Source organism: Mus caroli, chromosome 10 (assembly GCF_900094665.2).
Source record: "Mus caroli chromosome 10, CAROLI_EIJ_v1.1, whole genome shotgun sequence".
Lineage (NCBI taxonomy): Eukaryota > Metazoa > Chordata > Mammalia > Rodentia > Muridae > Mus > Mus caroli.
In genome coordinates, this window is record NC_034579.1 from 65748882 (window position 1) to 65761741 (window position 12860).

At 42.3% G+C, this 12860-nt stretch overlaps 1 pseudogene; it reads right to left on the reverse strand.

Moving 5' to 3' along the window:
- Positions 1-8690: 8690 nt before the first annotated feature.
- On the reverse strand, positions 8691-12336 carry LOC110304084 (annotated as a pseudogene).
- Between the last annotated feature and the right edge of the window lie 524 nt (positions 12337-12860).

Genomic DNA, 12860 nt, shown 5'->3' on the forward strand with positions numbered 1-12860 from the left:
GATTTCTGCCTCCCCAACCAAAGCAGTCTCAGGTCCTGCGGGATTGGACTGGAGCAGAAGCTGTGTTCCACTCACCAGAAGTCTCAAAATCCTGTGTCGGGTGTCCTGGGTAGCTGGCGGGTGTCAGCAGACCCTGAGCCCTAGCTACCCCGGTGCTGGTCTGGAACCAGGGAATCTTTGTGGCAGGTGACTGTCACATTGGGTTTTGCTTTGTCACTGGATGGCTGCTAAATAGCCGTGTGAATTGTAAGCATATTCAAAATCTTAGACCCTTCTGGACAAAGAGATTTTTTTTTAAAGATTTATTTATTCATTTCATATATGTGGGTACACCGATGCTGTCTTTAGACACACCAGAAGATGACACCAGAAGCCCATTACACGTGGTTGTGAGCCACCATGTGGTTGCTGGGAATTGAACTCAGGACCTCTGGAAGAACAGTCAGTGCTCTTAACCACTGAGCCATCTTTCCAGCCCTGATAAAGAGATCTTAAAGTCTCTTTTGCTACTCTCTCACAGAACCCTTGGATCTCTTCTTCATCATAAACTCAGTCACTCACTCCTCAGCCTATACTTACTCTTCCCAACCATGGGGGCTGTATCAGCTAACTTTTAGCTAATACAAGTCCTTTAAATCCTAGATTTGCATATGCAAATATAATGGATGTGTCATCTTGTCTCACAAGCTGCTGTGAGGACAAAATGAAATGAGGGACATGAGATACACAGAATACTCCCTGATGGGAGACTCCCTGGGAGGTGTCCGATTCCCAACTCCCGGGGTGTTCTTCTGGGTGATTATTCACACCTACTGTTCTTCCTTTGCATGCATGTTATAGCAGTCTACCTAGTGGTAGTAGTCTTGTCCGTGGGATGAATTATGCATTATTGACCTGTATCACATCTGGGTAAAAGCTTCAAGAGCCCATATTTGATCCCCAAGATTCTCAGGGTATTTCTATGGTGTAGAATTTACATCTCACACACTGATGTTAGCAAGTGTTTTGAGAGTACTGCTGGATGAGATGACATCTTAGGAGTAGATTGTTGGCAAAGACATGGGAGAGATTATGGGTATTTTTCATCGTGAAATGTCTTACAATTCTTTTGATGTCTTACAATTCAAGTTGCCACATGACTGTATTGTTCTTAAAAGGCTGTCTACAATAAGATCAATTCTTGTCTATGTGGAGCATTTATACAGCTTAGTGTGAAATGCAAAATAAACACACAAGTTGTTAATAGAGGTAGAGGAATATTGGCAAAACCCACGTTGTACTTGTAATAGAGTTTGGACTAGAGGTAGCATTGTAACCTGCTGGCTGGTCATTAACTGAATTCATTTGCCATTGAGATCTTTGTGTGTCTTTGGAGATTGCCAATGATAATACAAGAAAATCTGAAGGGCCAGGAGTCATGTAGCCAGGACCCTCTAGAAGATAGAAGCCAGACTGCAACTGGGTCTACATGTACAGATTGGCTTATTTCTGAATTTACTCTAAACAGTAATCAATGCTGGTTTTCTCACTGTCCACAAACTATGCTGGATCAAAAGTGTCCCATTTGTAACCTTTCCAGACACTCTGGGTTTTGGTCCCCTACCCCTTCAAGATTAAAAGCAAAAATTCTGTACATAAGATGAAGCTAGATGAGAGGCTTTTACTGCTCTGTTTATTTGTTTCTGAGACATGGTCTCTCTGAAGCCCAGGCTGACTTTGAACTCATCATCTTCCTGTTTTCATTTTCCAAGTGCTGGGATCATTATTGGTGTGCTCCACAGTGTCCATCTTTTCAGTTGTTTAATGAACATATAATGTGAATAGATGGAATTGCATATGCATCCATCTTGGAGTCTGAGATGATCCTCTGCTGAAACTCACCTGTGGTCTCAGTGAAGCACACTTGTGCTTAGTGTCATATACACTCCCTCGCCCTAGAGGGGATTCCTCTTGTGTCTTCAAAGAGCTGCAGCAGCCTCAGGATTTATGTGTGTTTTACAGTGGAGTGGGCACTAATTTTTTATTAAGATGTTTCCCAAGAGAGTTAAAAAAACCTATTAAGATGATGACCTTCATAAAATGACATCAAATTGTCCTTTAGTTAGTTGACTGTTTGCTATTATGCTTTTTTTCTATAACAATACCTTGATAATGAAAAGAAAAAGCCTAGCTTTCAATTTATGTTCCACTTAGCTCTCGCTATTCCCAAATTAAGGTTTCTTGTTTAGAGGGAAGTTAGTATTCATCTTCTGTACAGAAATGTTGCTTTTAAGCTTGAATGGGTGGCGTATACAAAACCCAAAGAGTGTCTGGCAAGGCTACAAATGGGACACTTTTGATCCAGCACAGTTTGTGGAGAGTGACAGAAAGCCAGCATTGGTTATTGTTTAGAGTATATTCAGAAATGTCTTTCCAAAAGCCAACCTGTACATCTACAAAAATAATTAAAAACATTAGTTGATCCAAGGTCTCATTTGATTCTAAAATTTTGGGGTTTTGTCAGGAAAGCTGGTTCTTCTGCTCCCAGGTACTCCAGGAAGCTCCTGGCTGCTAAGAAGGCCTTGTTGAATCCAAGAATCACACCATACCCAACCCATTTTGAAAATGGCACAGAAATGGCATCAAGAAAAAAAAAAACCCAGTCTCAAAGATACAAATCCACAAAGAAGTCAACCCCAGGTTCTTGGAGAACAGGCACTTTGCCAAGAAACTCAGTAGAAAAGATCGGAAGAAGATGCAGGCAAACAAAGTAAAGGTAATGAGGGCTCATGCAGAGACTGTGGGGGGCCCTTGTGAGGCCTAAGGCAGTTAATCCCAAGATTCCAAAGATCTCCCATGGTAACTGTCTTGCTTTCCTTGCTTTGCTCACCCTGAGCTCGAGAAGTGGATTCAAGGCTACATAGCCATAGGTTGCAGGCCTAGCCAACCAAAACCCAAGACTCAAAACAATGTATGGCCACTGCTCCAGCTCAGGCTCACACTTAGACTCCATCTTGGGCACTCAAAGGTGTGCAGGCCCCTATGAAGATCCTATGGAAAAGGTCTCTAAGTGCCAATGGGAAGACAGATGGACTGGCATGACACACCTACATACTATTTACAGATGGTTCATGTCCTATGCTTTAAAAACAAAAACAAATATACTTGAGGTAAGATATGTTTTAAAGAAGAAAATAGAAAAGTTGTAATAAAGATGGTTCTGAGACAAATTGTTCCTGATGACCAGTGTAGGCTACAGAAATGGGAATGACTTGCTCCATGTTTCTCTGTGAACTCACAAAGGTCAAGTGTGGTCATGATGCTTTGCTGATAGACCTTTCCAGCTACCATGAAACCTCACTGAAAATTTGGACAATGCTGGCTTAGCATACATCTGAACCTTGGGAGCATTTAGCAAACTTGTAGCATCATATTGTTACTTCATCTACTTCATACCCATGACAGTATGAGAAAGAGGGAAGTCTCCACTGCATTTTCAAGGTCACATCTTGGTCAGGGTTTGTATTCCTGCACAAAACATCATGATACAGAAGCAAGTTGAGGAGGAAAGTGTTATTCAGCTTACACTTCCACATTGCTGTTCATCACCAAAGGAAGTCAGGACAGGGACACACGCAGGGCAGGAACCTGGAGGCAGAAGCTGATGTAGAGGCCATGGAGAGATGTTACTTACTGGCTTGCTTCCCCTGGCTTGCTCAGCTTGCTTTCTTATAGAACCCAGGTCCACCAGCCCAGGGATGGCACCACCCACAATGGGTCCTCCCAGTCTTGGTCACTAATTGAGAAAATGCCTTACAGCTGGATCTCATGGAGGCATTTCCTCAGGAAGGCTCCTTTCTCTGTGGTAACTCCAGCTTGGGTCAAGTTAATACACAAAACCAACCAGTACAGTCCCAGAGATCATTGCAAGGCCAGCCAGGTCGCCAGGATGGAACGTTACCAATTTTCCTGGAGTGGCTGGGGCTGGCAAACAGAACAGTGTGACCACAAAGAGCTGACTGTGGAGAACAAGGAGCACATGAAACCTCACCTGCGACTATTACTGCTGTGTCCCTGTGTTCCGATGTCTTTGGTCATCACTTTATTTGTGTCAGTTCCACGGCAAACATTCCCCCCTTCCTCCTCTTAATGTGCAGCTCCCTTGCTTACCTCATTCCCTGGGAACAGATGAGTGTATATAACCTCCAGAACAAGGCATCTAAATTTCACCATTCATTTGCTCTTTTGACCTCCATCTCATTAAAAAACCAAATGAATTGGGATGAAGAAAAACTTTCCCATGGCGATTTGTTTAAAAAAAAAAACACTCACAACGGCTGGGTGAGAGAGATGACTCACAATAGAAAATACAAGCTATGAATCCACAAGCCAGAAGGTGACTTTCAGCCAGAGAAGACCAGAAATTAGGTTGGCCCCAACGCAGTGAAAATGCCATCCAAATGTGCAGTGGCATTTGTATGTGTCATGAAGGTGGTTGTCCCGCATCTAAGCTTTGCAAAGGTTAGATCTCAGATGTCACCCTCCAGATTAGGAGAATTAGTAGTGACAGAACACAGGCTGTGTATAAAGGAACTCAGCTTCGAATCCAGGAGATTGAGATTTAAGAGGAGATCACAGGCAGAGGATATGCAATTATCAGGACGAAATCTGCTGTGAATAAGTGTGTCTGTGTGGGAGCACTGTGTGCCAGTGGTCTGTATGTAGGGATGTGGTGTGGACAGCATTGCGACAGTCAGATCACTTAGGACCGTGATACAGGCTACAGTGTGACACTGGTCATATGTAAAGCTATAGTATGGTCTGTAGCATGACAGTGTTTTTTTGTTTTTGTTTTTTTTTTTTAATGTAGGACTGTGATGTAGACTTCCTATATGAAGGGCTGTGGTGTGGATCTTAGTGTTAATAATTGTATAAGGTTTCAGTGTGGACCTTAGTATAAAAGATGTGTATATGAAGGCCTGTGGTATAGACCACCAGTGACAGGGGTCTATATGTAGAACTCTGATATGGACGCCAATGTCACAATCATCTGTAAGCAGGGATGTGGTGTGGACCACATTATGATAGGACTCTATCTGTAGGGCTGTGGTATGGATAACATATGACAGTGGTGTATATCTGTGGCCAGGCATGGATTTCCATGTGACTATGGTCTATACGTAGGGCTATGGTTTAGATCAAGATGTAGCAGTGGCTTTTATATAGGGCTGTGGAATAGACTACCTTATGACAGGTCTTTACAGGACTGTCTTGTAGTCTTCAGAGAGAGAGTATAGATGTGAGACTGACATGTGGCAGTGGTCTCTATCTATAGCTGTGGCATGGCCCATACTATGAGAGTAGCTTATAGATTATCATGTGAAACGATGTGTGATGTTAGTCCATATGTAGGGATGGATGTAGACCACAGTGTGAGAGTGGTTTATATGTCAGGCTATATAGATTGCAGTGCAACAGGGCTCTATATTTGGATATGGATCACAGTGGAGGAGTGCTCTACATGTGGGGCTGTGATTTGGACCATAGTGTGACTATACCTAAGGCTGTGGATTTCTGACTTCTGTGTGACATGCTTGTCTATCTGTAGTGCCCTGTTTCATCTGCAGTGTGACATTCATCTAACATGTAGGGCCGAAGTACACATGCATCCCCATGTACACATGTTAATATGTATACCTGTACATATGTATAGAGTTAGCCAGAAAAGACCTTAGGGGTTTCTCTGTCTTCCTATCATTGCTTCAGTTGTGTGCAAGCATTGCATAAAAGTAGATACAAGTGGGCTGAATGTGTCAGGAAATGCATTGGCGCGTAGGGTTGAAACTGTTCCCAAACTCTTTTCAAGAATGTAGGACAGATTTTGATGTCTTAGATCACCTGGCTCCAAGGCTTATTTTAAAGTTGCTGTAATCAAAATACCGTGCTGACAAAGGGTAGACATAGGTGAATGAGGTGAAAGCAAGAGGTGGGAATACAGCCACAAACCGTTGTCAACTGATTTTCATTGAAGTTGACAAAGTGGTTCAATAGGGAGCATATTTCTTTATCCATGTGGGAGGAAACCAATATCTATCAATCTCTACCTCATTTTCTGTACAAGTAATATGCTCAAATTAACCATGAACAGAAATGTCAAGTCAAAATTAAAGTCCTATAGAAGAGAGCAAGAACCTGCCTTTGCCTTTTGGGTAAGCCCATGGTGGAGGCTGGGGTACTGTGGATGAGCAGTTGGTGGGCAGGAGGTTGGAGAAGATCTTTGTGATCCATTAGGGGTATGGTCCAAGAGGAAAGGGAGATTACAGCAGATTTTCTTCTATAGAGCTGGGGATGAGATTGGGGGCATTGTCTCTGGAGGAGCAGAAGGAGAGGCCACCTCCTTAGGATTGCTGTCATATACTTTAGGAAACTTCCACTGCCCTAGGTTTCCATATCATCCCCCAAATGGCCTTTACCTCTAGTTGCCTCTCTCTGTTTCTGCTCCCACAATCCTACAGCCCTTGCCTCTCCTGCCTCATCTTCTCCTTTCAGTCTCCAGCTGCCCATTTGTAAAATCCATTCTATTTTCCTCTCCAAAGGAGATCGGTGTATCCCATCTACCTTCCTCTATACATAACCTCTCTGTATCTATAGATTGTAGGTTGGTTATCGTTTCTTTAATGGCTAATGGCCACATATAAGTGAGTGGATTTGGTAAGCATTTTCAAAAGTAGTACAGAGTCACAAACCAAAAGAGAAAGCAGGGAATAATAGCAACTATCAACTTCTGTTTTAAGATGTGAAAGATGCAAGCCACAGCTTGGGAAAAACTCTTTGAATGTGTATACTTAGAAAAGGAGTTGTATCCAGGACACAGATGTTCACTTAAAAGTTAATGATATGGGGCTGGAGAGATGGCTCAGTGATTAAGTGCACTGACTGCTCTTCCAAAGGTCCTGAGTTCAATTCCCAGCAACTGCAACTATCTTTAGTGGGAATTCAATGCTCTCTTCTGGTGTGTCTGAAGACAGTGACAGTATACTCACTTACATAAAATAAGTAAATCTTTTAAAAAAGCTAATGACATGGATTAAAAATGAGGGCAAGATTCCTACCAGATACTCATAAAAAGAGCTGCACAGTCACTCACTATACACAAAAGTTTTAGCTCTTGGGTTATGGAGATTTAGGCTCCAGTGAGCTATCATGACAGAGTAATGACTGCTGTTAAAGCAATGGGGAACCGGGGCTTGAAGTAATAGCTCAGTGGTTAAGACCATTGGCTGCTCTTGTGGTTGATCCAGGTTCAATCCCCAGAACCTACACAGTGGCTAACACTCATCTGTAATTAAAGTTTTCAGGGAATCTGATGCTCTTTTCTGGCCTCTGTGGGCACCATGTATTCAGGTGGTACAGAGTTAAATACAGGTGCTCATGCACATAAAATGAAATTTAATAGGTAAGGGAAAGCTCTAGCAGTGGCTGCAGTATCAGAGGACTTTAGGAATGTTCTGTATTTTCATAGAAATGGTTGCATAGTTTATAAGATTGCCAAAAGTCATTGAAAGGTACACTTAAGATAGGAGCACTTGGGTGCATAGGTTGGGTAGGTATTACCTATTTAAGGTGGATTTTTAGAAACATCAAGCTTATCAATATGGAGTATGAGAAAAGGAGGGTTTTTCCTCTTTCTTGTTTCTTTTGTTTTTGAGACACAATCTCATGTAGGTTGGTTTCTAAAAGCTTGCTGTGTAGGTAAGGTTAACCTTCATCTCCTTACCTCCTATCGTCTTTGATTATTGCTGAAGCCAGGACTCAAGTAGCCCAGGCTGGTTTCCTGATACCAATATAGCTAAGGGTGATCTCTAACTTTGGATCTCCCTGCCTCTACCTCCAAAGTGCTTCAATTATGAGTGAGCACCTGGAGACTGGGTTTATGTGTGGAACCCAGGGCAGACATTCTTCTAACTAAGCTACTCCTATGGAGCACGTGTCTGGCTTTCCTCATGGTGTTAAGGTTATCCCAGCCTATCTAAATCTACAGATGGAAGAACACTCAGAAGCAGGGTGTTGGTGGTTTGCCCAAAAAGCATCAATGGAAGGGAAGCAGAATATAGTCAAGTTGGATGACATGCTATGGTAGATGTTTTCTGACTTGAAATGCCCAGATAATGGTGCATGCAATTTGCAGAGCATTTGAGATGTTCAGAAATGGAGTCAGTTATCAAGAACTTTGGATTGAATTTGAACATAACACCAGTCAACAGATTTGCTCCATCTGTTACCATGGGCAACTCATGAAAACTGCAGGGTTTTAGAGCTTTGTGCCTAATAATTTCAGGCAAGGATTTCTTTTTCTAAATAGTTTTCTGGTGATTCTCATGGGGCTCCAGGCTTGGTAAACATTTTACGGACGATCACAGGGTGTAGTAAAAGTTGCTGAGGCTGAGAGATGGAGAGATGGCTACACAAGATGCAGCCTGTCCAATGAGACTAACCTATTTCTGGAGTTTAACTTCATAATGGAGACCTTTCAAAGTCTTATGAAGAGAGACCAAGCTCCCTAGAGGTTGTGCCACACCCTTACTTCCCTTGATTAGAATCCAAATGCCAGGATACTCCATAGATTATCTTCACTGCACATGGGATAACGAGAGACAGAACCTTCACAGATGGGGTTGAGAAATGGCCACCGCACTGAAGAACCAATTTCAAGAGTCTCATTTGAGTTCATTTAAAACAGAGAAGACTAGTTTTTCAAATATGTTTTCCCTGAAAAAAAAAAAAAGCTTAAAAAATAATAGCACTATTCACAGACCTAAAAACAATCTGTGGGTTTTTTTTTTTCAGGTAATTAAAATTTACTGGGAACAATTGTATGTTATCAAACACACTGATGAGATAAACACAAATTGGAGATCATGCCACATTGGAGATGAAAAAAATGGTAAGATCAATGTACTTACTGACCTCAATCTTCACGGAAATATAAATTAGGTAATAAGAGTACAGTGGGCGGCTCTTGATAACACACACAACCTCATTACAAACCTCAGCTGAGGGAAGGCAGCTCCAGCCCCCTCAAATATAATTGACTTTCTATCATGATGGCAGAGAGGCTAAAATGTCCTTAATGTCGGGAAATGGATTTTAAAGAAGACTAGACTATTTTATCTATAATTTAAGAACTCTCCCTCTCTGTACTTTTAGCCTTAAATCTCAAACTCCAAAGTCTCAGAAGTTCTTTAAGTGATGAAATTTGGTTTTCAATATGTTTCCATAAAACCACCGAGGCCTGGAACTACTTGTTAAAGGATTGTGTCAGAGTTAATTTTGGCTTTTTTGCTCTAGCAAATCAAATGCTGAGTATCTTTGGAACACGAAATGTTCCAAGGCTCCAAAATATAGAGAAATAGAAAGCCTGACCTAGGTGTGAAGGGGTTTTTATTATAGTTGTCAATTTTGATTCCCACCTTGGCTTTCACTAGTAAGACTAGTGCAGGCTCCATTTCACTCACTGACGATAAGTCTGGTCTCCTACCAGTGCTGTCTATCTCATTGCTTTGAAACCTCAAGAAACTCAAGTTTGTCCTTACAGGGAGCCTTTCCTTGAGTCCCACCAGATGGCTTACGTTTTCAGAAAGTGCAGGAACCCTGCAGTTCTGAATATGATCCCATGAATATCCCAGAAAGCATTGTGCTATGAGCACCTATTCCTTGGGCTGGCAGCTTCCTGCTCCTTTCAGGGATACGTTTCCCTCTAACATGCAATACCAGATTCTAACTGCTCATCTTGACCAGGGCCTTTGTCACCCGCTGCTGCTGCTGATTTTCTTCAGTATCATTTCCTGTCACTTCCAGATTCCTGTTTGAGGTACACAGGCTTGGCCTACCTCAGCATGCTATTTTCCAGGGTCATGGTCTCCTATCCAGCAGTCTGTCATCATTGGTTGTCACTTGCCCTGAAAGCTCCTTTTAATCCCAGCAGAGGAGGGAGACACCCTCTTCCCTTTGCCATCTGAAGATACCTCTGCCTAAGGTAGATTCGAACATTGCTTTTCATGAGATTATAAATTTCTTCGAGCCACTGACTTCATTAGTATCTTAGCCTTGGTCATCCCTGTGCTAAGCATACAATAGATGTGTAAAAGATGTCTGTTGAGCATGTGGATTCATCTCTAACCCCAAATATCAGAACAGACTGGAATGCACAGGTCTCCTGGTAACTCTAACATGTAACTTGACACCTGAGAGGAGGAAACCCCAGTTGAGACTAAGCCTTCCTAAGACTGGGCTATAAGGAAGTCTGTAGAGCATTTTCTTATTTAGTGTAGGCAGGGCAAATTGTAGGTTGAAGGTTATGTGGCTGGATTAGAGTCCCAATTCCTTCCATGGAAGTCTTACCTGGTTATAGGAGATGGCCATCTCAGCCTCCATATCCCCCTATGCTAGGAGTCTTAGATAGGGGCATTCTCTTAGACTTCTGAGAGTTTCCACTCCACTAAATTTCTAGCTTGTCCCTGAGATGCCTCCCAATTCCACTTGTCTCTTCCAGTACTCTCTCCCTTCCAAAACTAATCCCCCCTGCTTCTATCTCCCTAATTGTCAGGAGCTTCCTGGCCTGGAGTGGGTTGAGACACAGAGTCGGAATCTGTGACTTTAAAACGTGATGGTCTCTGGACGTTCTAGCTCTCCAACTATACTGAATGCTGACTTCTAAAAAGGCCGAAAAGCTTTCTTTCTCTTCTGAGAGTTAAAAGCTCCTGGCTTAGGTGATTAACACATCTAGCCTAACAGTGCAGGGAGGAGGGGAGGGGAGGAAGATTAAGTAAAGGACTAATTGCCAGAGCCTTTCCCCTTTTATCCAAATACCTCTTGCTTGCCAGGCTAGGGGGAAGTTTGGAGTAGTAAACTTCTACTGAGCCAGGGGAAGAGAATCACATTCACAGAAGGAAAAACTTTAAAATTTGGATATTTTATATTGTATTTTTTTAACATCCTGGCTTTTATTTAAGAAGTGATTTAATTCAATATTTGATTCGGTAGTACTTTTGATTCCCAGAATTGGGTGGGAATGAGGTTTAAGCAGTGTCCCTGATACTTACTTCCTTATAAGAGAAAGCAATATGGAGGCTCGGCAATAAACATTGACTGCTGCTTATGTAAACTCAGCTATAGAAAAAAAAGTGACATGTAAATTCTGTTTGAGGCATTCTCATTTTCAATACTGTGCACTAGTAACAGGATATTCCAGATGTTCCACCACTGACCAGTACTCTATCAATGACCATGAAGAAACAGTATCCTTACCAATGCCATTCATATTGTTTTATATCCAAATGCATGCATATAAAACATTTGCACAGATATTAATGTTAAGAATTGAAAAATTCACAGAAAGGTCCACAAATAGATGTTTGTGTCCTGGAGCCATACAGATATTTTCAAGGCTGGAGGATGAACCTTGGCTACCTATTTAAAAGCTTGTCATGATTCATGTATGTTAAGGAGAGTTCCAGAACTGAGGTGGCCTTTGACTCTAGCTTTGGAATTCCTCCTTCACCCTCACCTTGACTGTTGGGTTGATAACAATAAGCAAACTTCTTTTTTAGAGCCTCTGTTATAAGGGCAGGGCAGCAGGGTCACTTGTATCGTTGGGCCTAGGCTCTACATCCTTGGACCTCTTGACTTACCATAACTTCACAATGTTCATGTCTTTAAAGATCTCTAGCATATTTGGTATGTCCAGCTTCTTTGGGTGACCCTTAGCCAAAGTCTTTCCAGCATCTCTTTTGTTCTCCCTATTCTTTAATCAGATCAAGAGCAGACACACTTTGGTGGAGCACCAATGGAGGAGGAGGGGAAGAAGGTGATGGTGCTATGGTAACGGATGTGGATGTATCTAAGTGATCTGAACTGGGATTCTGTTGCTCCTGCAGGGTCACAATCTTGGCATTCTGAGCTCTAATGGCAGCAAGCTCATTCTGGAGTGTCCAGATCTTCTTCAAGGCTTCCTCACTGGTCTCACTTTGGAGGAGGCTCATCTTGAAACAAGTTCGAGAAGGAAATATGCCTCCTCTGGGGATTCTCAAAGCCAGGAGGGTCTTCCTCAAGGGGGGAGGCTTGGGCCTTACCTCTGCCCTGAGTCTTGTTGAACACTCTCCTTCTGTAGATCCAACATCAGCAAAAGATGCCATCACATCCTCTCCTAGGACTCTTGGATACTGAATCAGAGATAAGTGGGTACCAATTTTCCTGATGATACTTCAAGATGATCCATACAGGTTTACAGACCAAAGTACATACTGACCCCAATTTGCTGAAACACCATCCTCATGGGCACTTAATCCAGCCCAGCATTTAGATGGTCAAGTCTCCCAACATGCAGTTGAAGTACTTCAGGCATCCAGAGAAGCATATGGTCCATAGAACATACTCTGTTGCTTTGATATTTCTATTAATGTGAGACCTTGGATGAATAAGAAAGGAAAGGTTCTGGATTAATAGTGATGTACTTCTGTGTTAAGTTGACAAAAGTTGAGTTGTCATGTCTAGTTTTATGTCAGGTTAACACAAAATAGAGTCATGGGAGATGAGGGAGTATCATTTGAGACAATGTCTCAGTAAGAATTGCCTATAGGCCCTAGCCCTTCTTGAATTTCTGCCCTGATTTCCTTCAGTGATGGACTACAAAGTGGAAATACACAACAAATAAACCTTTTTGCCCCAGTTTTCTTTTGGTCCTGGTGTTTCATCATAGCAATAATAACCCTAACCAGGAATTTGAAGTAATTTTGAAGCAATATGATCTCCTCAACTCTAAGGCTTATTATTATCTCTCCTCCTCCTCCCCCCTCCCCCTCTTCTTCCTCCCCCTCCCCCTC